The sequence below is a fragment of the Erithacus rubecula genome (assembly GCF_903797595.1).
Source record: "Erithacus rubecula genome assembly, chromosome: 3".
NCBI classification, from domain to species: domain Eukaryota; kingdom Metazoa; phylum Chordata; class Aves; order Passeriformes; family Muscicapidae; genus Erithacus; species Erithacus rubecula.
This window is the reverse complement of record NC_136689.1, coordinates 6,167,169-6,194,317: the sequence shown is the minus strand read 5'-3', so window position 1 is coordinate 6,194,317 and position 27,149 is coordinate 6,167,169. Positions and strand designations below refer to the sequence as shown.

The 27,149-nt window shown below is 39.7% G+C and overlaps 1 protein-coding gene across 13 annotated transcripts in view; it reads left to right on the top strand.

Moving 5' to 3' along the window:
* The window catches only part of KMT2C (lysine methyltransferase 2C), a 190,884-nt gene that overhangs the window by 14,811 nt on the left and 148,924 nt on the right, over positions 1-27,149 (top strand). For 3 of the 13 annotated variants that reach the window (XM_079301719.1, XM_079301718.1, XM_079301727.1), the window contains exon 1: positions 3,855-4,219. The exons of 9 other annotated variants lie outside the window; for them this stretch is intronic. The gene's annotated coding sequence lies outside the window, so the exon portion shown is untranslated. Of the gene's footprint in view, positions 1-3,854; positions 4,220-27,149 lie in introns of those variants that run through there. One more of the 13 variants, XM_079301720.1, reaches the window with a different exon arrangement.

Sequence of the window (27,149 nt, the reverse complement as noted above, 5' to 3'; positions counted from 1 at the left end):
AAAAAAAGGAGTCAGTCGTCTTCTGTTTAATCCTTTGGCATGGAAATTGGAATTTACAGAGAAATTTTTCACAGAAGAGGGTGGTTTGAGTTGCTATGTAGCATGGAAGCATAAAGGGATGCTAGAAGGTAAAATGCCTTTGCATTTCAGTAGAATTGCCAAGCTAAGGAGAAATATTTGCATTTCCTTTTCTGCTGTTGTCCTTTTGTAGTTCAGTACTTAGCTCTTAATCTCAAGTTGTTACAACTGTAATATTTTTAGAACCCACTGAATATTTTGAAAATAGCAGGAGTTAAGGAAAATTTTTAAGAAAGACAAACACTTTTGAGCTTCTTAATATATGTGTCTTTACATTTTAAAATCAATGAAGTAACAGATCAGATGTAAGACCCAGTTAGAGTAACCAAATAATACTTCTGTTGAGAAGCCCATGGCTCTTATTTGTATATGTGTTCCATCTGAAATTTTGATAGGAGTACATTGGAATTGGTGACTTGCCTATTTCTGAATTTCTCTTCTCAAAATTAGGAATGTAAATAGGGCCTATCACAAACAGATAGGGTGTGCTTTGCTCAATGTGTCGTGATTAACTTAAGAGTGGCATCCTTGAGTTAATCAATTTGAGCTTGGAAGAAAACAGTCCACCATATGTATAGACATAAGTTTTTATCTTAATCATTAAATCTATCACTTCTGTTGCTTATTAAAAAAAAAAAAGTCTGAGGAGAGATGACTGGTGCCATTTTTCCCATGTACATTTTCTTGGCAGAAGCTTTGGCATAAACATTTCCTGCCTCGCCATTATGGTGACACACGTTTGTGGAGATGTGTGAATCAGGGCAGGGAGCTGCTGCAGACACAATTGCTTTGCCTTTTCTCAGTGTCCAGCCCTGCTGCTTCTTGCTGGGTTGCCCTGTAGCAGGTTTGGTCCATGTGTCTGGGTCACAATTCAACATTCAGCTGGATGGGAACAGTTCCAAGGCTGGGAAGAAGAGGTGTGGGGTGGGACCAGTCCATTGGAACTGCTGCTGAACGTATAATCCTACTGAATGCAATTTATGGGCAGTTTGTGTAGAGAAGGAGTAATCAGTCAACATGAGTGGTGTTGGACCACATCTGACTCTGCTGTAGTAAAATTATACTTTTTCCTTCCTAAGATTTTTATTTTTAATTAATGTGCTCTTACAGTAAAATAAATAAATGTCACCCTTTGATGTGAGAGAAAATGCATCCCCAAAGAAGGGGAAGAACAAGGCCAGCTAATATGGCTTCATACCTCTAAGCTTGGATCTTGGGTCACATGAACAGCAGGGAAAATACTGAGAGTAATTTATTATTATTATTTTAACCAGCTATTATTAAATTGCACTTGTTTGTGCTAGTGCACTTAAACTTGTCAGGTGATCCATTAGGTTAAAACCTAGGTTAAAACCTAATGTTTTAACAGTGCAACATGTGAAAATATCTGTAGGTTTAGGTACAGCAGCACAGATAAGGCTGTGAATTGATGCTCAGTCATGCTGCAGGGGTATGACCTGCAGTGGTACCACACCAGGGTTGTGGTGGAAACTCATCAAAACAAGCAGTTATGGGATACAGGACACACAGGAAACTTGCTGCTTCAGCCTTGCTTAACTACTAACCCTAAACAATCCTTTGGAAAACACACAGCTTCTGACTGCTGTTTGGTATCTTCTTTGGTTGAAGAGGAGCTTACTTCAGTTGATCTGAGAATAATTGGTTAGAAACATGTTCAAACTCAGCAGAGATGGATGTGCAACAGGGACTTGTCCTGGCTGCACCTGAAGGACTGTGAGTGTGAAAGAAAATAGGCAAAGTGATTAATGTCTCAGTAGGGGCTTTGCAATTCTCCACTTGTTGGTTGGATCAAGGCAACCAACACTTAATGCAAAATAAACCCCTGACATTCACCATCTCAGCTAAGGTTTAGAATAACATATTTAACCTTCTCATTGCAGCAGACTGAGTGTGCTAATATGTGTGGTTACAGAGATGTGCTGATAAGCCAGAGCTTGATAGCACCTTGTAGCCAAATATATTTATGTGTCCGTACCTGTAGTAACATGGCACAATGGCTCTTATACAATAGTTACTTGTTTCAGAGTAAACACCTGGAGATTTTTTCATGTGAGTGCTTTCTTTTTAAAATTTTATCTTCATCTCTGCAGAATGGGTTTGATAAAAACTTTCTTGTAGGCTGGGCACCTAGAACATGTTCCAGTTGAAAATGGAAGGAGAGGCAGCATTGGTCCACTCCCTCTACTTGGGCAGATCCTGCTCTATGAATCAGTGTGGGAATTTGCGTTTGTGTTGTTCAGTCTTAGAGGTGAAATCTTTTGAGTTCCTAGGTGCATTTATTGAGAATTTCTCTAACCACTAGTCATAAAGCAATACTGAATTTACTTGTTTGTCCACAACAGATGGTGCCCAAGATTATCTATGTCCAGCTGCAGCTCGGTGTGACAGAAGAAAATTTGATAAGAAAAAAATATTAAGATGAGTGAGAAAATAGAGATGATGCATAGTCTTACTTTGTTTGGCAGACAAGTCAGATTATTGTTGTCAACGTGTCAACCTGTGTCTGCAGATGTCAGATACTTAAACAAATTTTAAGAAAACTTGAGATGGAAAGAAGCAAAGCATTACACAACAGCTGCTTCGGGGTTTTTTGCGTGAAGGGAAGTTGAACCAAGGTAGTTGCGTTACTGCTCAAATTGGCAGGACCCATTGGTGTGCAAGTATCTATCGATGCAAGTGAAGTGACACTTGCGTAATGTTTTCTTGATTTGTTTTTCTCTCTGTAGGAGAATAAAATTGGCAGGGAGCATTTAGAGGATTAGGAAAGAGCCATTTGTAGATGGACATTTGTCAAGCTTTGCTTTCGTAGCTTGTCCATTCCAGATTGTTTTGGAGAAGTGTAGAGCAGCCTCGGAAATGTTGGGGGAGGGGGAGAGAAAAACAAAAGAAAACTAAAACATAAAACACTACCTAAAACCACAAAAGTAAACACCAAGAAGTTTCTCCTCAACGTGAGGAAGAACTTTTTTACGTTGAGAGTGTCAGAGCGCTGGAACAGCTGCCCAGGGAGGTCATGAAGTCTCCCCTCGCTGGAGACATTCCAAACCCACCTGGACGCGTTCCCGTGTCACCTGCTCCAGGTAACCCTGCCTCGGTCGGGGCTTGAAGTAGCTGATCTCCAATCCAAAGGGTGCTGTGATTCTTTGGAAAAAGGGGAAAAAAAAAAAAAAAAAAAAGGCCATCCCGGGAGTCCCGCGTTAATCTTTCACGGGTGAAAGCCCGGTTTACCCAGAGCAGCCCCAGCCGCCGAGGAGGGGCCGCCAGGAAAGCGGCTGGCGTCTATGGAAACGCAACTTTTGGTTGCGCCGCTTTGTTAAATGGAAAAGTGCGGGCGTGGGGGAAGGGAGCGGGAGCGCTGGCGCCCGCCGCGCTCGGAGGTGCTCCCGGGCAGGGCCGGCGGGGGGAGCGGCCGGGCGCCGCCGCGCTCGGGGCCCGGGCTGGGTCCCGGGCTCGGCCCCGGGCCGTGCGGGCCCCTGCGGGGGCGCGGGGCGGGGGCCGGCCCGGGGGAGCCTCCGGCGGGGGCGCTGCGCCTCCGGCCGCCGCCGCTCCGCCTCCCGAGCGCGGGCGGCCCCGCTCCTGCCGCAGCGCTCCGGTCCGCACATTGGCGGCGCCCGGCTGCGTCGGATCTACTTTCTCTCCCTCGGCTCTTTTTTTTTTTTTTTTTTCCTCCTCTTTTTTTTTTTTTTTTTTTTTCTTTTTTTTTTCTTTTTTTTTTTTTTTTTCCCTTTCCCCTCCCCTTCCCCCCGCTCCCCTCCCCCTCCGCCCTCCTCCGCCGGCGGCCCCAGCCTGGTTCGGGGAGGATCCCGGAGCCGAAGTTGCGCGGCGATCGGGGCTGTGGCGCATCGCTCCCCGGCGGCGCCGCCATGGGGGGGGCCCTGTAGAGCCGCCCGAGGCCCCGGGGCAGCGGCCGGGGGAGCGCCGAGCGAGCGGCACGAACATGGCAGACCGCGGGCAGCGCTGAGCATCGCCGTCTCCGCTCCGCGCTGGGCTCGGGCCCTGGCATGTAAATAACTTCTCTTCCCTCCGGATCGCACCGGTGCCAGCCCCTCCATTTTCCAGGGGGGATTTGCGAGCGGTTCCGCGGCGCTGGGCGATGTCGCGCAGAGCCAGTTCGCCGGGGGTGAGTACGGCTGGCGCTGAACTTCTTTGTATCGAGGGCAGGCGGTGACAGCGGGAAGGGGCTCCCCGGGGACGGGAGACCCGCCGGGACCGGGCGCCAAACTTGGCGTGGGGACTGGGCGCCGCTGACACTCGGCACGGCGGATTCGACGCCGTTTGGGCAAAAAAAAACCCGGACCCGCTCCAGACGTGGGTGTAGAGGTTCAAGTTACACGCTCGCTGGATAATCCGCGGCCGTTTACAAAATAAAAATAAGGAAAAGGAGGGTGGTGGGTGGGAGAAAGAACCACAAAAGCCCAGCCCGGTCTGACCCGGGCGCAGCCGGGCATCCGGTCAGCGCTGCCCTGGGTACACCTACACACGTGTGCCCGCAGATATTCTTTAAAAAATACGACTTTATGTGGTTAGGTATAGGTAACTAATTTTTTTTCCCTTTTATTTTTTTTTCTGTCACTTCTTGATGTAAATACTGGAGAGATGGAAAATGGAGATAGGGTTAATTTTTCTTTAATATTTTGAAGTATTGTGTGCTCGCTATTTTTGAAGAGCGTGCCATTTTAATTCTGCGTGCTTTCAAAGCATACCTTTATAGTGTTAATTTTAGGTGCTCCTCCCACTGTTTTAAACTGTAGTTCTGAACTCAGAGAGAAAAATAAAAATACACTAAAAAATAAAGTATGTTTCTAGTGGATAATGGATGGCCAGACCATCATATATGATAATTTTTGTATGAGCAGTGAGCAAATAGGTCATAAGTCAAAGTAAGTGTTATGTAACTGGCTGGCTTTAACAAACTTGGTAAGACTGTAAAGAAAAAAGTCTATTTCTTCTTTTATTTGGGCAGTAGGAGAGGCTGGCTACCCATTTTTCCAGTGGTCTTACTTTGTAGCAGGTTGATTAAAAAAACCCACCCAGCATAACAACCTATGCTTTCAAAATATGAACCGGTTAATTTGTTAATATTTTGTATTTTCCTGAAAAACTCCTCAGTCTTGTGCCTGATTCTGGATACTAAACACTACATGCTCACTAGTGAATCCTTAGTTAACACTCTTACTGAATTCTTACATAATTGAAAAACGTTCCTTAGTAAGTTTAGATTTTTGTTTAACTTTTATTTTTTTTTCTTACGATAGTGTTATTTGGTATAGACTTGTTGAAAGAACTGAAGATCAGTATGAAAACAGTTTGGGGCTTTTTTCATGTGAAGAAATAAAGCAGTAGTGGGTTCGTACTCCTGTAGCAAAACTGAAACAACTGGGTAGACATTTAAAGGTTCTCGGTGACTGTACAATGCTGGCAATTGAAGCACACACAGCTCCTACGCTGGAGGTTACGTGCAGGGGTCTTTGTGCTGTGTGTACATCATGGTGATGGTCGTGTGTGGTGTTTGATGCTCCTGCACAATAAGATGCACTTGCTAAAGAAAATAACCGCAGCTCCAGACTGCTGAGTGCAAGTATTTTAACCATCTACTTGTAAGGTAGAAGCAGGAGGCAAGATAGACTTTTTTTCTCAGTGCTGTCTGATCAGCTGCATCCAAATCCCATTCAGTAACTTTACTGATGAATACTGTACATTTGTTTTAAAAGGTTTGGTTGTGCATCCTTTACTGCTTTGTTGTAAATGGTATTTCTTTTGAGAATATACTTGGAGTCGATTATCTGTAGTTTTTAGTTCCTTGCCTCACTTACAGGTCATCTTTGTAAACTGTTTTATGGCTCTTCTTTTGTTTTGTCTGTTCTATGTAAAGTAAAACCTAGTATTCTGCCAGCATTAAATATAGATATTTTTTGGTCAAAATACTCTTTTTTTTTTTGGTAGGAATAGTATTTAATTTCGTATAATTATTTTGTCAGACTGCAGTCAGCTGACTTACATATTTTTTATCTTGCCTTTTTCTTTTTTCTTATTTTATTTCCTATATTATTCTCTCCTAAGCAGAAACTCTTGGAGAGTTTTGGCAAAATGTTCTTTGGGAGCTTTTTTTTTTTTTTTTGGAAGGGAGGACACAGGGGGTGGTATTATTGTCATTTACATAATATGCCAGTAGAAAGTAGTTGCATCATGTACAGTTTCTTAATGTGACCGTTCATTGGACTTGCCTGAAGATGGTCTCTTAAGGGTAGATGGCTAAGCAGAAATTAAAAGCAGCCATGTATTTGCTTCTCCTTTTGTATCAGGCTAAAAGGACCATTCAGTATGTGCTTTACACGTATTTCTAGATTTACTGTATTTAATTTATTCAGCTACTTAAAAACAATGGTTAAAGTATTCTTTTCTCATCACTGCTGTCAAATGTTACAGTTTTGCAATTCTGGTTTCCTGTTCTGAAAGTGTGGATAGAAAACTTCTTAGTATGGAGGAGTATGTAGTCGATTTAATATAAAATACGCAGCCCAAGAGGATGGGGACTGAGTCTGGAGTGCTGTCAAAAGCACACTCTCAACAAGCTGAAAGACACTCTTTTGTTTTCTTTGAGCAATTCCAATTTTAGTAATTACTAAAGCTTCTGGAAACCCTGGGCCGTAAAGGTGTTTGCAGAAACAAGTATTGAAATGCAGTTTGACAGTGAGCCTTCAGCTAGTCTTTTCTAATTCTGCCTTTCCTCTGCGAAATCCTTTTGGCATGTTGTGGTTGTCTGGCAGGATCCCAGCGTGTGATATCACAGATATCAGATGTCTTCTTGCGATTCATGGCATTTGCTGTGCCGCAGTGGTGCTCCCTGGGCCGGCTGAGGTGAGGCAGGAAATGTCATGGAAATTGGGCAGGGAGAGCGGCGTGGCACAGCAACAGTCACGGGCCTTTGGGAATAGGTGGGCGCCTTCTGTTTGACAGGGCTCACGTCTTTGTGTTTGTAATCTGATGTGGAATGTATTCAGCAAACAGATGTGTCTTTTAGTGGTCTTGACAGATTTTTTTGGTTTTTTTTTTTTCATGTCATCTCAGATGGAGTTGAGTGGCAAAACATCACACTTAAGCTTTGTCCTTTGGAAATATCTTCGATTAAAAAAATGGGGTGTGATTATATGTGGCCTTGTTAGAGTATTTTTTTCACCTCAGTGTTGAGGTCCAATGCCAGGCACAAGTGTAGATGATGTCACGCATTTGGAGGATATTTGACTCCTCCATCAGGTCTCTTGGAAGTTTGTCATAGCACTCTGCATTTCTGTCTCTTTAGGGAACTCTCCTTCTTGTTTGTACATTTGTGAAATGTTACACAGTGGGTGTGGCTTGTGCTGATGGTGCTTTCGTAATATAGCTGGAAAATAGAAGATTTCATGCTGGCCTCTTTGTCCCATGTTTTCATCCTGGTTCCCAACATTAAAAGGTGAATACTTGTAGCATTACTTAGAGAACATAAAGGTGTGGAAGAAAAGAAGAGTCTGCTTGTGTGTTTATTTGTTTGTTTAGCCAGGACTTGCAGTTCTTGGGTATAATTCAGTTTCAGGAATGAATTCTTTGTTTTAGATGGAGCTCGGTGTATTCCTTCCAACCACAAATACTTCCATGTTGTTTTTATGGATCTTCCATTTTCTCTCTGTCTTATTTTTAATTTCCAGCCCCCAAATGTCCCCATGCTATAAAAACAGAAGGTAGGTTGCTTTTGGAAGACTCCTTTTAGGAAGAAGTGCATGTGAGAGCAGGTTATTACTGCCTGATTTATATAGTTCATATATAGTTTATAGTTAACCAGATTGCAATCTCTGTTAGCATGTAACATCAGATGCATAGAGAAAAATGGGACAAACTCTGCAAAGGGCAGTTCTGGGAATAACCATTCCATGGGGGATCTGTTTGAGGTGGAATTAGACCAGGAGGAAAAGGAGCTACGTTTTTCCAGAATTCAGAGAACCTCAAACAGAATTCTTATTTAGGCTTACAGTTCTGCAGAAATCTGCCTTCTTTAAATCAAGTGACTTGTGAGGGCACTGAGTTTAATACAGTTTGAAGGTTTTTTTTGAAGCATGAGGAACAGGGTGGAAGGATGTGATATATTTGGTGGAACAAAGAGGATGGGACAGGGGGAAGGGATGGATTGGATGGGACTATGCAAGGATGGTATATCTGGAATAATGAGAAGGATTAAGGCTGGAGCTTTATTTTAGTCACCTTGCCCTTAGGCTTGACTGGGGCAATTTTGGAGGCACAGTTTTGTGGCACTATTGAGAATGTAATTAGCATGTGAGAAGACACCAGTGGTCAAGGAGAGTGATGAGGGAATGAATGAATCCAGAATATTTCCTGGCCTTTTCAAAGGTTCTTGATCTGGGTCAAATAATAGGTGTGCTAGGTGTTGTCACTGCCATGTCAGCCTTGCTTTGTGTACAGAAGGTTTAGTCACAGTTGTGGCAGAAGTCATTCAGTGTATGTTCAGGACTGCTGTGAAATGGAGGTCAGGGTTGAGCAGTAAATACTTCTGTTAACCTTTGAGAGGCTGTTCTTGTTGGAAACATCTCATTTGGGTTTTGCACTATTTCAGTAGAAGGCTAATTGCACATAGGAAGGGGTACAGAAACAAGGTAGAAGGCTTTTGGAAGCATCATGGGTTTGCAGTGCTCAGGAAAGAGGAGCTCAGTGTTACAGGAATACAATCTGTAGGACAGATGGGAGATGGGGGTTGAGGAGCATGGACTTCAGTCTTCCACCTTAATCCACTGTGGTGAAGTAGTTTGCCTCTAAGCTTCTTATTATGTGTATTTAGTTGTCTTTTTCTTTCCTTGTCATCTTTGTTTTCAGCTTGTTAAAGGAAGCTAAGATTTTTAAATTAAGGCAAATAAACAGTTTAGATAACCATGTGAAGACATTTTTATGCAGCTCCAGAAATAACAACTATTGCAATGTGAACTCTAGTTCTTGGAAGAAGAAAGTGATGGTGAGGAAGTCTGGAAGATTTCTGAGGTGGTTTGTGTGGATCAGGGTACAATCCTGCATTAACAAATTCTTGAAACTGGACTGGGGAGAGGATACACATTTTGTAATACGCCCTGTATATTTTGTTTAGATATTTATTAGTCAGCAAGATGTAAAATAGTTAGATACGTATTCATTTTTTTCTGTCTGGCATATTTGTCTTCAGTAAAATCCACTTAGAATGAAGAAGAATGTTCAGAATGTTTAGTTACTTTCTTCCATTTTTCAGAAATGCATGTGGACATTGACTCTGTCCTGATGCCTGTGGTTCAGTAACTGAGGTGGTTGTGTCACTTTTCCGTAGAAAGTTTTAGAATTCTGGAGCTGGTCTGGTGAATAGCTGCTGCTATTTCAGGCCATTCTGTTGCTTCCCTTGGGGATGTTTTGAAATCGGTTGACTCCAGTTCAGTTTGTTACCAGAAGGTCAGAGTTTCTGGGCTGTGCTGTGAAGGCAGGGATTGCTCTGGCCAGTTCTGACATCTGTATTCACCCATGTTGATGAAGATAGTTGGCTGCTGTTTTCTCTGGTGAAAGCTGAGAGATGTAAAGGTTAGGGAAAGGTAGTTCCCCTGATCATTGTTAGACCTACATACAGTTGATGTGTAAACCATCCTATATTATATTTATTTCTTTCCTCATGGCTGCCTAATCTTCAACATCTGCTGCTGACAGCTTTGCCAGTACTACAGAGGAGTTTTCATTATTGATGCCTCTGGACCTCCATATAAAGAACTGTCAGTGAATAAGTACTGTATGGATTCATTTAATTATTAATCAACATGATGGGGTATTCTCTAAGGTACACAATTCTGTTTCAAAGACAAGTGAAGTCAATAGAAAGTTTTCCATTGAAATAAAATAGTCATGAGAGTAAACATTCATCAGTACAAGCAAGAATTCGATAGCCTAGACTGTTCTGTACCTACTATTTTGAATAGTGCTAACTGATTGCTGCTCTGCATGATCAGAAACTGTGGGGAGGAGGGTGCTTCAGAGAAAAATAAACCAGGCATTGTGGAATAGTTTTTCATTCTTCAGATATCACAAAAATGTGAGAACAGTTTTCTGTCAACTTAGATTCTGTGAAACAGTGCTAAGCTGAAATCACAACAATTATAAATTGCATAAACTTGTTCTTGATTTCTCTATTATTCTTTTACTGGCCAATTAGTCATGTTTTACTCCCACTGCTTTACAGAGGCTGGCAAGAGTCACAGTTCTGTTGTGTGCGAAAAAAAAAACAAAACAGGAGGACTTTGGGGTCACTCAGAGAGAACTAGGCTTATTTCTTCCTGAGTTAGATATGTATTTCATTCCTCTGAAACCCAGCCCTACTGTCAGATACTTGATTTCATCAAACACAATCAGCATCTGAAAAACTGATACTACATGTTAAATTTTATCAGAGTGATGTAAGGCTGAATAATTTTGCATGTAGTACTCCATATCTTGTCCTTGCACTCCTCACCATCTCCTGTGCCAGAAGTTTCAGGCCAGGAGGCATGTAAAGAAGAGCTGCCTTAGTTGGCTTTCTTGGTAAGTAAGACATATATCTGTGGTGAAGAGGAGTAGACTTTTTCTAGGGAAGAGTGTCTTACCAGGGCTTCTCTGTAATGGAAAAGCTGATGATGGTTGAGGTCTCTTCAGCATTTTATAGTGGCAATTTTTTCTGACTGTTCTGTAGCATCTTCTGAGCATGAAATTCCTTCTGAGAAATTTGGAAGATGTACTGTAGTGTTCCAGTTAGAAACAGAAAATCAATGGTCATGGGGTTATGTCTTCTAAGGCTCTAAGAGAAGCAAGGCTGGGGGGAGGTGGTTGCATTTCAGGGAGTCCAGTTTGCAGAATCCTTTCAGTGGTTGCAGCTTGTCCTGAAAGAAGATGTATCTTGAAATAATCTCTCCTGTAATCTCCTCTCCAGTCCTTCCAATAGCCTCCTAAGCCTGCTAAACTGATCAGAACTAAACTTTCTGCAGATCATCCTATACCCTGATTCTACCTGAGCAGCAAAAGTGAAATTTACTGACAGAGCTCCATGCCATCCCAGTACACACACAGGATTCTTTATAATGCACTTCTGTCTTTTTCTAGGTTTCCTCATGGACATTGACCACATCCTTAAGGAAGGTAGATGGGTGAAATTAAGCAACTTTTAGGAATGAGGATGAGCTTGCCCACAGTCAGTGAACACCCAACTGTTTTACGTAAAACTCCTTCCTTGGCTCTTTGGTTATGGCATTCAAAGATATTTGTCAAATTCCATCAAAAAGATGAGCCTGAGTGCTCAAAGTCAGGCCTTTATCCAAGGTGGGGGGCAGAATAACCTTGCATGAATCTCTCTTGGTAGTCTTTAAGTGACAAGAAGCAAAAAATTTTCAATTCCCTATATAAAGGTAAGGTTAGAATGCTCATAGATTGGATATTATTTCAGATTAGAAGATAGAACAAAATGTCAGGTGATTGTATTTACAGGACACAGGGGCTTTAACTTATTTCTAATGTTGTGCAAGAAACTTGGTGGCTTAGGAGAATCCATTGATCTGCCAGAAGAGCTTCATGTTGCTTAAATACAAGAAAAATAAATGTTCTTTGACTGTGAAAGCATCTTCTTAAAAAGAATTATGTGATGGATCATGACCTGGCTAACGGATAAGGTAGATAACCTCTTCAATAGTATGGACAAAGATCCTGAATGGGAAGGTTTATAGGATGCTTGGGTATTTCCTTTGCTTCCCACCATGCAGAACTGGATCTGTGGAAGCCCACACGGGAGTCTCTGGACATCAGAAATCAGGAACCAATCTTTTAGAGGAATGAAACTTTTATAAACCCCTACAAGCTGCAGAGTTGTTGAGTCAGTTTTTCAGAGTACAGGATATTGAATAAAAGGCTGGAAATAAAGTTGAGTGTTGCTAAAGATGAATCTTTAGATGTGACAGTAATCTGGGTGGTATGTTGAAGTTTCTTGGTTGTCTGTTTGTAAAATAATTTGGAGAAATTACTTGTTTCACAATGACATCTGCACTGGATCAGATCAGGGATGTGGATATCCCATCATCATGTTTCCTGCAGTGGTTAATAGGAAAGTAAGACAAAAGTAATTTTGTAATGATACTTCCCCAAACCACTAATTGCAGGAGATTGGGAAAGAAATGTGGGATTTCTGGAGTCAAAGATAGTATTGCTGTGTTGGATCTATTGAGCATTAAAACCTCCTTTGAATGTGTCCAGCCTCTCAATCACACAGACTTCCATTGTGGTCCATGGAGTTCCACTGCTCAGCTGCAGAGTACAGCAGGCTTTCACTTGGGATTTTCTTGATCCTCCTACCTACCAGCATCAGTGCTGTGTAGTAAGTGTTGGAAGAGACAGTAAATGCTGATTTTGTGTTCACCTTTTCAATGTGAATTGTGGGTATAATTGTCAGGATGCGTGAAGATGTATGTGTGGGAAAAACAGACTATATGCTTGCCAAAGATGGACACAAATACCAAACTTGTGGTTGAAAACGCTATGGCACATCAGGGGAATTTTATTTAAACTGAAAAAAAATCGTATCTGTGTAACAGGACTGCTTTTTGAAGGCAGTAAGAGACTAATTGACTACAAAACCAGGATTTCTAGACTGGTACCAAGTTCTGTTGAGGTTCTTAGGGCAGGAAATTTTTTCACTTTTTGCAGCCTTAAGCAACCATGGTATCTTGTTTTCTGATGTTAAATGCCTATTGCATAGCTTAGATTTTGATTCATTCTATTAGTTAAATAATATTTGTATCTGGATAATGAACCTGTTTTTTATATAACATAAATTGACTTAATTATTCTGTGTAATATGTCTCCTGATAGAACTTGTTATTAGTGAGTTAAGGTTTCACACTTGATCATGCTGATGTCTGTGGATCTGCAGATCTTTTAAACCCCCAGTGTACAAATGCTGTTATCAACCAAAGCTGCTACAGCAGCTTTATTTATTTTTCCTTCCTCAAGGGTACTGTAGGGCCAGTTGGAGCATTAGCCACCAAATGCCAAGGTGGCTGTGGAGTAACTGCAGCAGCATTTCAGCATCTAATGGACCAGGTCACGTGCAAAGCCTCATTAAAATATGATTAAAGTATCCCCTTTTGTTTGTTCAGTGGAGCCAGGCCCGTGCTGGACCCTCCATTATGTTTGTGCCCTGTGCTTGGAAATGCCTCCTGTTTTTTGTGAGGCTCCTCGTTCACCCCCCAGACCCCAGCCCTGTCCAAACCTCTGATGAGGAGGCTTTCCTTGTTCCTCTGCCCTCTTTCATCCACTGCTGATTAAATGTGAGGAGATGAAAATGGTGTCTGCTTTTATTTGAACATAGTCTGCTAAAGACAAATGTGAGGCTTCTGTTGTCTGGGGGTGTCTCCTTCTTTCTTGTACCTTTGCTTATTAACTGCTGAAGATTGTGGTGTGGGTTTTTTTTTGTTTGTTTAGTTTGGGTTTTTTTTTTTTTCTGGTATTTAATTAGTAAGCTAGACTTGCAGTTAAAGAACCAGCATAAATTATGTTGGTAATTTGCCATGACCACCTGTGGTAGTACATAAATAATGAGAAAATAACAAAAACTTACAACTAAATTAAAAAATAAAAAGGATTTCGTTACGCTTTCTAACACAAGCTTTCATAGCTAGTCTGGAAGCAGTAAAAAATGGGCTGTTCCTTAGGTTTATTTTTTATGAAACATGAAAATCAGTATGCTTAAAGCTCAAAGACTCATAGCATGAATCCACAAATTTAGGTTGTACCTTTGATCACATATAGCCTTGACAGTAGCCATGGACAGCTTTAACTTAGAGAAACATGGTGTAGTTGATTAAGTTGTATGATCAGTGTAATAACTGGAGAGGGACAGCAGACTCCTTGAGGCCACTGGAAGTCGAGCAAATGAAGAGTATTATTTCCAAATCAACATGTTGCAGGGGAAGAAGGGATAGAAAATGCTATAAAAGTTCCTAGATCTGGCTTTTCTTTTGACACTCTGTGAAATCAGATGATTTGGCACTTGTAACTGCTGCGGGTAAGAGGCGTTCATAAGAAATAAAATAAAATGTATATGTGGCAGTGGTGGGGGAGGCGTCTGTGCTGAAAACATCTGAGATTCTGGAAAACTTGTCCCCAGTGGGAAAGAGAAATTGCAAAGCTGGCACTGAGGCTCGCTGCTTATGCTTATGTGGCCATATTTAGAAAAGGATCAACACTAGGAACTGAATTATTAGAGAAGTGAGTGACTGGAGGGATTGAACATAAAGGAAATTATTTCTATCTCGCTTGTTTGTTTGAGTTGGGCCAGACGATGCCGTGGGAGGGCTGTGAACTCCAGACTTGCTGCCTGTGTGGAGTGAATGTGGAGATGAGTTTGGGGAGCTCAATCAATGCTTGTTTGACCCTGGGTTTGTAGGTGGCTCCTGCAGGTAGAAGATGAGCAGGAATGAAAACGACCCTCTTGGCTTGGAAAAGTCTGGAAAGATGTGATGGAGGGAGATGCAGGCTCGCTGTGCTGTGTGTGGTGCTGTGGGAGGCTCCTGGTTTCAGTACATCTTGCAAACATTCGTGTGTATAAGTAAAGCAAACAACAGCCAATTAAAAAACCAACACCGCATTTCAAAGAAGTTGTAGATATATAAAAAAAGCTGTCTTATTAAAAAATACTTGTCAGTATAGCAGCACAGTTCATCACAATTATTTGCATCTCTGTGACAGTTTTAGTTTGTTGTGGTTTTGTTGCAGAACAACAGATTATCTATATAAATTAATTGATTTGGGGTGGGGATGATTAAAACAGCACTTCTAAGAAGAGATCCAGGAGGAATCCTTTCTAAGTTTTTAGGAGCAGTTAAACTACCCTTCCCCCTGCTCTTTTTTTTTTTTTTTTTTTTTTTTCTCCTTTAAGAAGTGGTTCTTTTTGTTCCAGTCATCAAGACTCATTTTGAAAGACTTATTTTTCTGGTTTTGGCAAAATAGTTGATCAGCGCGACTGGCAAGGAACTGCTGTGGAGCAACAAAGAATTTCTGTGTAGCTAAAAACTGTGTTTGAGGCCATCTTGGAGCAGTTTGTGAACTAGAGTAGAAACGCTGTGTAAGAAAGGCCATTCAAGTTAAGTTGCACGTTTTCCTCCCCAGAATTAGCATACCAGAATACTTCATTGCAGTGTTTAGAATACTTTGTACAAGAACTAACAGTAAGTTGAAGATCGCTAACTGAGGATCTGTAATGATGCCAACTGACTTTTTTTTTTTTTTTTTTTTTTTTTTTTAATGAAAGCTTTGTATACATAACAGGATGAGTCATCACTGGAGAGTTCTGAAAGTGTTTGGCATCCCGAAGAATCCTTTTGTGTGTCTCTGCCGCACAAAACGAGTATTTTTGTCATGAAACTCTGCCTTAAGAAGTACTGCAATAACTGTAAGCTTTAGGGGGAGGTTTTCTAATGTGGCTTAAACCTTTACTTTCTATTATTGTTTGAAAAATATTTTGGTATTCTTAGATCTTCCTGAATAATAAGATGGAAAATTCTAAATACTTTGTTGGCTGTTTTTTTTTTTTTTTTCCTAAGATGCAGCTTCAGACATACTTCAATTATAAATTTGTTTTTAAATGTGTATAAAAGGAGCTTTACTGTTTTCCTTAGATTTAATGCAAATATTAAAAATCTGATTGTGGGAGAATACTGTTAATTCATTTTGCTTTACTCAAACAGGATAGCTGTAGTAAACTGATAGTAGCTGCTTATCTGAGTCCCATTTATTTTTTCTTTTGATACATATGTTATATTAAAGAACTGGTTGGCCTCTTGGCCTCCATAGTTTTTGTTATGTCTCTTTTAATTGAATATCTAACAGTCTTTTTCTTATGTGTGTTAAGAACATCAGTAGTTGCTGTACTTACTCAGAGCAACTCCTTGATAAAACAAAAACCTTTCTTACTGAGGTGTTGGTGAGTAATGTGCCAGACCCACCATTGTGTTTGGCCCATGATTTTCCTGATGATTTGAAACCTGGCTCCTGTAGTCTTCCAAGTGTGTACAAGGCTGCAGAGATGGAATTTTGCAGCTGGTGCCATAGGGTAACAAATTTTATCTGAGGTATTTAGGAGTGGATGATACTTTCCAGAGATTTTTTTGCCCCTGCCATTCATTCTTCAGCAGTATGTTATCTACAATGTGCTGTCATTAATTTTAAAAACCAAATCTATTGAGGTATTCTTTCATGGTTTTTTGTAGTGATGGTATATTGATTAGTAAGTTTAGCAGTTTTAATTTTTATGATTTCTTTTGAGTGAACCTGAATATAAAATTCATGGCTAAGAAAACTTGAAAGAGCACAGTTCTTCTTCAGAAAAATTTATGAAAAAGTTATCAGAATTTGTAGGATTTCATAAAATAATAAAAAAATTGCTGTCATAATAATTTAGAATTATATAGGCTTTTCATCCAAATGCTCTGAATTATGCTGGTAACAGAATGCATAAAAACCAAAGGGCTTTCAGACAGTCCTTGACAAACTACACAGGTTAATTACTCAGCCCTGCATGTGCAGGTGTGATGGTTTTGGGTCAGGCTCTCAAACTCATGTATTTTTACTTTAATGTGCCCATCCAAGGCTAAGCATTTAAACAGGCTTGCATTTGACTTGGAAGAACAGAAATGTACTTGGGTAAGAAAGTTTATATTTGGTGATATTTTTTACTAAGCTTAGCCATGAGTTCAGTGGCATTGCTAAGAGATTCTGTTTAATGGTAGAACACTTTGTCAGTGTTTTTTTTTTTTTTTTTTTTTTAAGCTGATGTTCTTGTGCTGTACATTACCAACTTAGTGTTATTCTACAACAAATTAAATGTAGGGGTGTGCTAGTGTGAGGTGTGTCTAATGAGACTCAAGCCCACGTTTGTTTTTATTTTCCAATGGAAGCTAAACCTCAACCTCTGATTGCATTTTTGGAAGAAAGAAACCTTCAGCATATCTGCAGATATAGGGATGTAGAATTGGCTGTAAGAAAATAAGGTGTGTCTGTATATAGAGAAGGTAAAATTTTCTGGTGTTACTACTAACTTCATTTTTCTGGCATCTTCTCAGAGCTTTCATTGGAAGAATATCTACTTCAAAATACTGTACTTTTTCCAACAAAACATTATTTCCAGCTGTTTAGATGAAGAAAGTTTCCCTTGGGTACTCTGAACCAATCATGGTACCTTTACTGTAGGATCCAGTTGCAAAGAAGAAAACCAATATTTGTCCCTTTATTAGATGACTTTATGTGCTTGTTCTGTAGCTTATGGGGCCTGGAATTTCTGTGATTCTTACATGTTCCCCCAAGTCTTTAGAGTTGAAGTATCATAGAATACCCTTATCCAGTATGCTCAGTGCTGTGGCTCCTGGATGCTGCTGCAGTTTTAAGTTTTCAGTAAAAAGTCATTTCTGGTGCAATCTCTCACTGAAACACCAAAGATTAGTGAGGAAGGGATGGTGGTGAAGGTCACTGAAGGTTTCCCACCTCATCACTTCTGAGGACCTGTTCCTTGGTAATTTACCTCCCCATGTTTTGCTGGCAATGGAAACTTTCTAGTTAGCTTTATGTTTACAGGGTGTTTAAGGCCAGGGTGTCAGAGATCTGTTCAGCTGGCAGCAGTGACTTGGGCAATTGCCTTTTATTGCAGCTGCTGAGCCCTGCTCTGCTCAGGTGCTCACTGGAGATCCTGCACAGTAACCTCACCTTGGGAAGGGTACCTGCAGCTTACCTGTAAATTCAGCTGGATGTTGCACTGTTGTCCTGTTAGTTTTGCTTTGACCCACACTAGGTTTCCTTGTAAAGCTGTTTTTCATATTCTCTTAGTAAAATCCCCATGTTCACAGAAGCTTTGCTTTTGAAAGGAGTAGGCCCTATTAATGGCAATTGGTTTACACACAATTTCCAAAGTTATTTACTCCTTATCCCTTTTAGCTTTGAGGTCAATGTTTCCTTTTGCTATGGTATAGTTTTAAATTTTTAAACTTGTGCTTTTATCACTTTATTGTAGTTTAGAGAATTCTTGATCATACATCTTGAACAGTTTTAACCTGTTTAAATAATTTGAGATTTAAAATGGCTCAGATACACAGGAAAAAAGACAAGGTTTGGTATAATATTAACATCTTTATCATGTGAGTAACATAGAGTCAGCAATTAAATATCTCTTGTTGTGCCCACATCTGCTTTATTTGTCAGTAAATCAAATCTTCCACAAGTCAAGGCATGCCATGTTTAAGCTACACACTCATCAAATTTAATTTTTACAAGGAATACACAAAACTGCCCTAGGAATTTTTAGAAGCTTCAGGAAGCCAGCTTTGTGTTACCTTTGTGAGGATTTTGCGGGGGGGGAGGGCAAGAAAAAGTCTAAATACCAAAAAAAAAAAGATTAAAAAGTAGATTGTTTAACAGCTGTCTAAAGAATTCATGTTGTGATATGTTAGCACTGAGTTTTTAAAGATGAGAAAAAGAAGGGTTAATAATTCATTTTACTTATGGTACTTGCAGCACAGTTTACAAAATGATAGGTGCAGATATTCTGTAAATGTTTTGTGGAAATTTGTCATGAAAAATCAATACAAATTGAGCTGCAATTCCAGTGTGTTTGAAATTGCTTGTATCCAAGAAACAAGGAGTGAAACCCATGTGAAAGGTGGGAGCTGTGTGGAAATAGTTAACAGCAGACTTAGAGATTAGTGTTGGCTTCAGCCTTGCTGTTAATGAGCTGGAAAAAGGTGGGAGCAGCGAGTTAATGGTATTGACAGACAGTGTGGAGGTAAATGGATTTGTCAACACAAAAAGAGAGAAAATGGAGGAGAACACAAGTTAGGAATATACAAAACAGGGGAGAGGTTCCCCCCAGCTCTGATTGAGTCAGTCAGGGCTGATGAGAGTGAGAACCCCATAGTAAAATAGTGCTGAAAGGGCACAGTAGAGAAGTCAATGGGTTTTTAAAATCATATTTTAATTATTTCAAATACATGATAAAGATTAATACATCCCTGTTTATTTTGTAGTTAGACTGTTTTGAGATAACAGCAGCATGTCCAGGGCACAGTGCTGCTTTAATGTTCACACCTGAGTTTAAACAAATGCAAAGTAGGGAAAAAAGTGTTGCTGGTCAAATACAGTAGTTAAGAATAAAGTGTATTTAAAACTTGCAAGTTTCTGTTTTTATGTTAAAAATAATAAACAGGTTTTATCTTGCAGATGGTGGTGGAAATGCAATGGTAGGCAGAGATTTGTTTTCTCTTTTTTAGGAACTTTGAAAACAAAGTTATACTCAGAAAAGAGAGGGCAATTTTATAAAGTAGCATTTTCTAGTGATAATATCTGTAGTCCACAGTGGATGAAAACATGTAATAGCTATTACCATCCTAAATAAATAAATGAAATTATCCACTCTTGAACCATCCCAAATGTAACCTCAGCTGCTCTGCAGACACAAACATCGAGACTAGACTAGCAGCATTTACCAGCTGTGTGTAAGAGCTACACTGCACGTAAAGGGATTTCACATTTTATTATGTGGGAGGGATGATGTCAGTTTGGTTGATTATGCCCCTTTCAAGCTGCTGTGATAATTACCTGCTTGTTACCAGAAGTGTCGAACCCATTTTCAGTTCTTGTTTGCTTTTGCTGTCATGCCCTAATTGCTACATAATTTTGTCCCTGCCAATTACTACCTTGGAGTTGAATTTTACAGTGAAAAAGTTGTAAGAAGCAATAAAGTAATTGTTTTTTAGATCTTGTAATTTCAGTAGAATATTTTATTATGCTACAAAGCATATTGAAATACATACTGCTCACTTCTGTGAGACAGTGAAATCCCGTGGTTCCCACTGAAATGACAACGACGTGGAAGGCATGACTTTTGGGCAGATATGGATACTTTTTGTTTTAGAAATAAATATATTTGCTGTGTTCTTTTGAGGCAGATTTGGTGGGCTTTTAAAAAATTCTTTCCCTTCCTTTTCTTCCTTTTATCCACTTTGTGAGTTTTAAAGTTTCCTTTGATGTAGATATTAGGTCATCTGATGTGGTCCTTTATCTGTCGTTTTCTATGAAGATGTAATGTAAATGGATTTCTTTAAAGGTGCTGGGCTTAACAGTGTATTATACTCTGATTAAAACTATTTGTTTGAATTATTCAGTGGAATAAAGCCTGCAGTAATTGGTTTAAGGACTGGCTGACCAAGCACTTTGTTGTCTTTGGGAGCTGTCATCGCTTTGCTTTGGGTTTTTTGGGTGGTCCTCCAGCAGTGAAGTCTGGTATTAGTCAATATTAATAACAATTACTGCTGTTGAAATCTGTATGTGGAGTGACATGGATGAGCACAGGGAAGAGGCAGAGCAGAGCAGTTAAACAAAATGCTCTTCAGAATAAGGAGAGGGGATGGTGTTGCCATGTAGAGATTTAGGGATGGGGCTGCAGTCCAGAAAGGAGCATTTCTGGCAAGAGATTTAGAGTGTGGGATGTTTGTGGCTGTGCACTGAAGCTCTGTTTATCATAGAGATTGTGAGATTTGCTGCTGCCATTTCAATGTGATTCAGATATCCACAGCAGAAAGACCGAAATATTGGCAAAAAGTCATGAAACGGATTGGAGATTGGAGAAAGCTTGGAGAAATTTGTTTTGGGGAGGAAGGCAGAGTTATGTTTGGTTATGGGGGTGGGGGATTTAAACCCTAAAAACAAGTAGTAGTTAGAGAACAGTAAATGGTATCTCTGGCAGAGAAAATACTGAGTTCTTAAGGATCCCTAGTGTAAGAGGAAAAGGGACAAGAACCAGTGGTTGAAAGCTGAAACCAGAGAAGTTCACAAAGGAAAAGAGCATGAATTCAGAAGGAGGAACAGATGACAAAGGGAATGGCAAAGTGAGTGGCTTTCTGAAAGATGGGCTTCAATCAATTACAGTTATTGAGTGATAGTTATGCATATTGTTCTCACATGGATAATGATTCTGGCATTGTGTCCAGTGAATCTGGGAGCAGTCAGACTTCTGTGCTGATAGCACTCCCTGTAGCAGCTTTTCCAGAGATGGTGTAATGAATGTTGAACACCTTTGTGGTGGAAGATTCTTTTCAAATGCTATCTTTAATACATTGATTGCAAAAGACAAATGGTTTCTAAGGTTCTGAGGACAAGGCATACCTCAATTGTAGTTCTTCTTGTTAGCATAAAGGCTTTCAGGTACTTCAAGGAGAAATTTTTAGTGTGCAAAAACAGAGCAAAATAAAAAAAAGATGCAGCATACTCTTAAGAAAAAAAAGAATTATTTTAATACTGAAATTTGTGTGGTTGTGAGCTAGTAACTGCTCTGTCCTGTCGTGACACCAAGGCAGTACTTGTGTAAATAGGAGTAGCTTTAGGGCCATTAAGTTACACATATGTGCTTCCCTGTCTGTGTCATCTTCACAAGTGCTTGCCATTATAAGAGCTATTCAGAGCTGCTTCCAGCTTTTTATACCTGAAAGTAATTCTGAAACGTTTGATTAAGATAGTTTTTAAGGCTCTGTGGTGTGGTCTGGTGAGTAGAGCTGAATTTCCATGCTGTAAATGTTAATTAGAAGCATATGTGTATATGTAAAAAGCAAGCTGAAATAAAAGTATAAATATCTAAGAAGCTGTCATTCCAGAAGGTCTGTACTCAGAAAAGATTAGGTAAATATACAAATATCCCATTATAAATCAGCTGCAGTATCATTTCTGATTGTCTTCATTACTTTTTTTCTGGTAGTTTGCAAAAAAGAGAAAAGTTAGGAAGCAAAGGGATTCAGATGATAATTTCCAAATCCTTTTAGACAGTGTTACTTGCAGTGTCACTAAAAGAAGCTCCACTCACTTTATTCTCTCTGTTCCTTCTCCATTAACCCTTTCCTATTGCTGCTCTTCTCCCTGGCTGCTTCCAGCACAGGCATTCATGAACCTCTAATGAATAAAACAAACTGATGTGGATGAAAACTATCTGTTTTGCTGGGTATAAATTCAATCAGTGTTAATTCAACTTAGTATAACTTGTAAGTTGCCAGGTCTGCATGTTTGAATCATGAACATTTTCCTGTTTTCCTCTGCAGTGAACATAGATTTTGAAAATTTGTTTCCTATTACATTAAAAAAACAATGTTTAAATTTAGTATATTTGTGGAAATGGAGAGAAATTGCAGAACTTGAGGAGATAGTGCAAGTTGCAGGGCAGTAAATGGAACGAGCTTGCAGCCTTGTGTCCTTGGGTGGTGGCCTCAAAGGAACTTGACCTGGAGGTATCAGTTGGTCCTCTTGGATGACTTCCATTGTAGTAGCTGCTCCAGCAGGGTTTGCTGGGGACGTGCCCCTCTCATGTGACACAGGGACAATTTTGTTTATAACTCTGACCTGTGTCATGTGAGCAGTAGATCACTCTGGTGCTGGCAGTTCTGACACAGCCTGATCCCTTCTCAGGCTGGGGAAAGGTGATCATCAGGTAGAACTCCTCTAGCATCAAGTGCTGGGAGGCCCATCTTTTTATTAGCTTCACTTTTTTAAAGGTTTTCTTTCACAGCATACTGAATAAATGAGGAACCAAGACTTGAAAAAAAGAATTAAACCCCCCAAATAATTTTAAAAATAGCATTAATTAGTATATTTAATATTAAAGGGCTGAAGTCTGGCATGGAGAAAAAAATATACAAAGCAGCTTGGTTTAGTTGGTAGTGGTCTTGAATAAAAACAGGTGAAATTTTGAGAATGTTGGTGAACAGCAATGATCATTGTCCTACATAATAATGGTAATTAAACAGTCATTTGAACAGAAGTTTAAAAGTTCTCTGTTATAATTACTTAGAGCTATTTGTAACCTCTCTCTGATTATCAGAAGGCAAATTTATGTCTCCAGTTTAGAAGACTCCTCTTCAGGGATGAGGAAAAGGTTGAGGTACATAATTGTTAGCAGAATTTCTAACAAAAACCTTAGAATTTTTACCTCATCAACACCCTTAGAGATTGATATACCTGTTTCTACAGAAGCTTTTAGATGTGTTTGAAGGTCTTTATTACTTGTGCCTGTGCTACACATTGTTGGTTATTATGCTACTTATATTGTTGTTTATATTGTTATATTGTTGTTTATATTTCACAATAGTATTTCCAGACTTTTATTTACTCTGGTATAAAAATAGTTTCCATGATCTGGCTTTTAGGATTTACATCTAGTTTGAAAACAATTTTGTTAAAAGAAAAACAATTCATGTGAATTATAAATATATACTGACACCTCTCTGATTCCATTGCCCATTTTCTTCTTAGATCTATTTTTACTCTTCTGAGGCTTTCCAAGCCTTCTGACTAAGTTTTAATGGATTTTTAATTAGTGAGCAGATCTTGTGTTTTTTCCCTTTGGCTTTCCTAGGTTTAGCAGTTTTATTGAAAGAGAAATATTTCATAATACTTGTTGACAATATCTGAAATAAAAAATGCATTTCTTTATAAGGAGCACTAAGGGTGCTAACAGATGGAAAAGATACGTGGTGATATGACATTCATTTCTGTTGTGGTTTTTTTCCTGTCTAAATCCATTTTAGATGGGTAATGACAAACTGTGGTTGACATGCAAGAACTACTTTTCTTACATGCCATCAATTAATTTGAGTATTATAAAGAAAATTCTATCTAATGTATTCTAGGCCAGCATCTTGTATAAAAGCAGGTTATTTATAGCTCTTTGGGTACTGCCCTTCCTTTCATGTCCTGATCCTTCTGGGTGAAGCTTAAATGCTTGTTTAAGATGAAATACACTGAAATTGCTGCCCATAGGTTCTTCTTTGCTTTTCATAAACATAATTTCAGGTGAAAGTGGTGGACAGATGCCTTTCTCAGGAAATCCTCTAACAAGTACCTGAGAGAGAGAAAAGTGTTGGGGTTTTTTGTTGTATTAGTGGCATCAGAAATATTTCAAAAATATAAGGGAAGGAGTTACTTTCCATGTAATCTACAGGAAGACTTGTGTTTGCTCTGAAATCCAAAATCAAAAGTGACTTGAGACAAAAGATTCTGAGCTTTATTCATTGAGAAAGCATAAGATGTTCTGAGCTGACTGATGCATTTTGATAGATGTAAGATCTGAAAACCTCTCAAAATGATGTTGTGTGAGTGGGGTTAGTTTATCTAAAATACAAAATAGTTGAATATTTGCATCCTTTTTTGAGTGTCCGAGCTGAATTAATGGTGATGAATAAAGGCAGTGGTTACAATGCTCTGTAATCAGTGTGTGCAGACTGCACTTGCTGGGTATAAAAACACTTCTCTGAGTAAGAACTTTAGTATTTAGTGTTAGATTATTGGATTAATATACCTGCACTGTGTGTGGCTGAGTGACAGAGAGCACAGCCTTCACCTGACACCTAAATATATCCAGTGAGGATATTTAACTTAAGGAGACAAATGCACTTCGTAAGAATCTTCACGATGTACCTGTGATAAGACTCTGTCAGACTGCAAAGTTCCAAAAGGAAATCTTTGAAAATGACTTCTAATTAATGGTGCTAAAATTACAAAAATCTGTTCACAGAGACCAAAACTTCTACCAAGTTCCAAGTACTTGGCAGCTGTTTCTCATGCATGATGACTCAGATCCGCTGAATTTTATGTACAGGATCTTGAAATCACCAGACATGAGAATTACAGCTCTTGCCATTGTGTTGCCACCTTTATTCAAAAGAGAGTAGCAGGCAAACCCTGCAGCTTGTGAAAGATCAAGGAGCTGGATAATTCTTAAAAAAGACTTGGGCTTGGTGCTGATGTGGGTAAAAAATTCTGGGCACCATGGCTGTTCACAAGATTGGAGGAGTTCTAACTTGGCATAGCCCGTCGTCATGGAGAAACAAATCTCCAGTTCGGATCAAAGTGGATGCTTACTCTTCCTGTCAGGAAAATGCAGTGTTGGGTGCAGTAGCATATTTTGCTGCAATTTTGTTCACTTAGAGGACTGAGGAGTGTGAACAAGAGCAGTGCTGAATGGGGCTGGTTGAATTTGTCACACGTGGAAGTTTGCAGAGGGTAGAAATGTGTGCTCTTGACACTGCCAGTGGACTCTCAGCTGTTCATGTTGCCATCTCATTCTCTTTGTCTGTCAAAAGAGAATATGTGAAAACAATCAGTGGACTTGATAAACATCATTTAGCAAATTTACCAAAGAGCTTCACACTGACTGTTGTCTGGGGGAGTTAGAAAAGGCAGAGCCATTATAAAGTCTGGAGCCAGGTATATGAACAGAACTTACTGGGATTGGAAATTCACAGGTGCCTCTACTTGGTAGCTCTTGGTGCTTCTAAAACATTGTCTTAATTTGATTCTAGAAAAGGTTTTAAAAAATACTGCAAGTGCTGCAATTCTAGTATGCTGTTTTGCATCGTTGTGTTAGTGAATATGTCCAAGTGCATTGGTAACAAATATAGAAAGGATGTACTTTGTGCAAAACTGCAAATATATAATGTGTTGTAATTGCATCTCAAGTTCTTTTGCATTTTTTTCTGAAAAGTGTATAATGATTCAGGTCTGCATGTAAAATGTTTTGTGTTACTGAACTAGAACTATGAACAAGGCTGTGTATCAGTGGGAATGTGGTTCTTGAGAAAGAAGAACCTGTAGCAGTTTCTGATGCTGTGCATTGCTGGGTTAATGTGACAGATAGTTGACTGAAAGCAATTTTCACTTAGAGAATTTATAGACGTCTAAGCAATCAGTTTGAAAAGTAAAAAAGAAAGCTGAAAGATCTGAAAGCCTTTTATATGATTTCTCACTCAGTTATTGGAACTGTCTCCAAATCTTAAGTCCATACAAGTATGGAGCCAGGCATCCTGGCTTCATGCTTCCAACATCCAACTCAGATTTTCTCATGTAATGGTATCACAAAAAGATGTGCAGAAGTCCTTGCAGTGTGGTAGGCTTATTGACAGTGTCTCAGGCCATAACTGGCTGTAGCAGAGCTATAACCTTCATGGGTATTTCATGGGCTCATGTAAAAAATGTAATATTTTATATACCAGCAATTGTTAATGAAGTGGTAATCAGTGATACTGAATCTTCCTGGTTTGATCTTTGGCTCGTGTGACCCTCTGTGTCTCTTCCCAACCCACTGAGGATGTTCTCAAATGGGTAACAAGTTGTGAAGAAAACTTTATGGTCTAGATACTGTTAGTAAAGTTTTATTTCAGCTATGATAGCCTTCATCAGCTTTGTATCTCAAAAGAGCAGTTCCAGACTAAAACTGAACAACTGTAAATAACATCAGGGATGAACAGAGAAAATACTGGCTATGGTGGCTTTGTCCAGACCAGCCTCATCACTCAACAGAGTGCAGCTTCAGCCTCCTGGATCTGGTGACCTTCTCCAAAACTGAGTTGAGACTGAGATTTTTCAATGGTGGGATGACATTCCTAATGCTTTTTTATTTGGGTACATGGTCCTCTGGTGAGTGCCTGCAGGCAGCACATCCTGTTTGACTTCTCTCAGACTCCATAGAAAGTAATTTTGCTCCAATGTGGGCCTGAGAGCCTCTGTAGTACAGGTAACTGTGTGAGGACAGTTGAAATAAAAAAGATAAATCAGTCTTCACATTTGCTTAAAAGTACTAATTTATTTGGCTTTTAAATCGTTAGAACTATGCACTGCAGATTCATTTTGATACTTCACTCCCAGCCTCCCAGGACAGCCGTGTTTCTCAAGAGCTCTGCATTTACCAGTGGGTTTCCTTTGCATTTGCTTACTGTGTCAACAGTGACTGTACTCTAGAATGAAAGCAACGGTGCATCTGTGATATTCAGTACAAATAATCTTAAAAAGAATTCTATTTGCATTTCTGTGGGCAGTGTAGGAAATCTTTGACGAATCTCCCTGTCACAGGGAAGTACTGGAAAAGTTAAGCTGAGAGTTGTCTAGTGGAGGCAGATTCTTTTTACACTTTCTCTTGGACATCTCTGATCTCAAAGGCTATGATATTTTTTTTCAGGTGT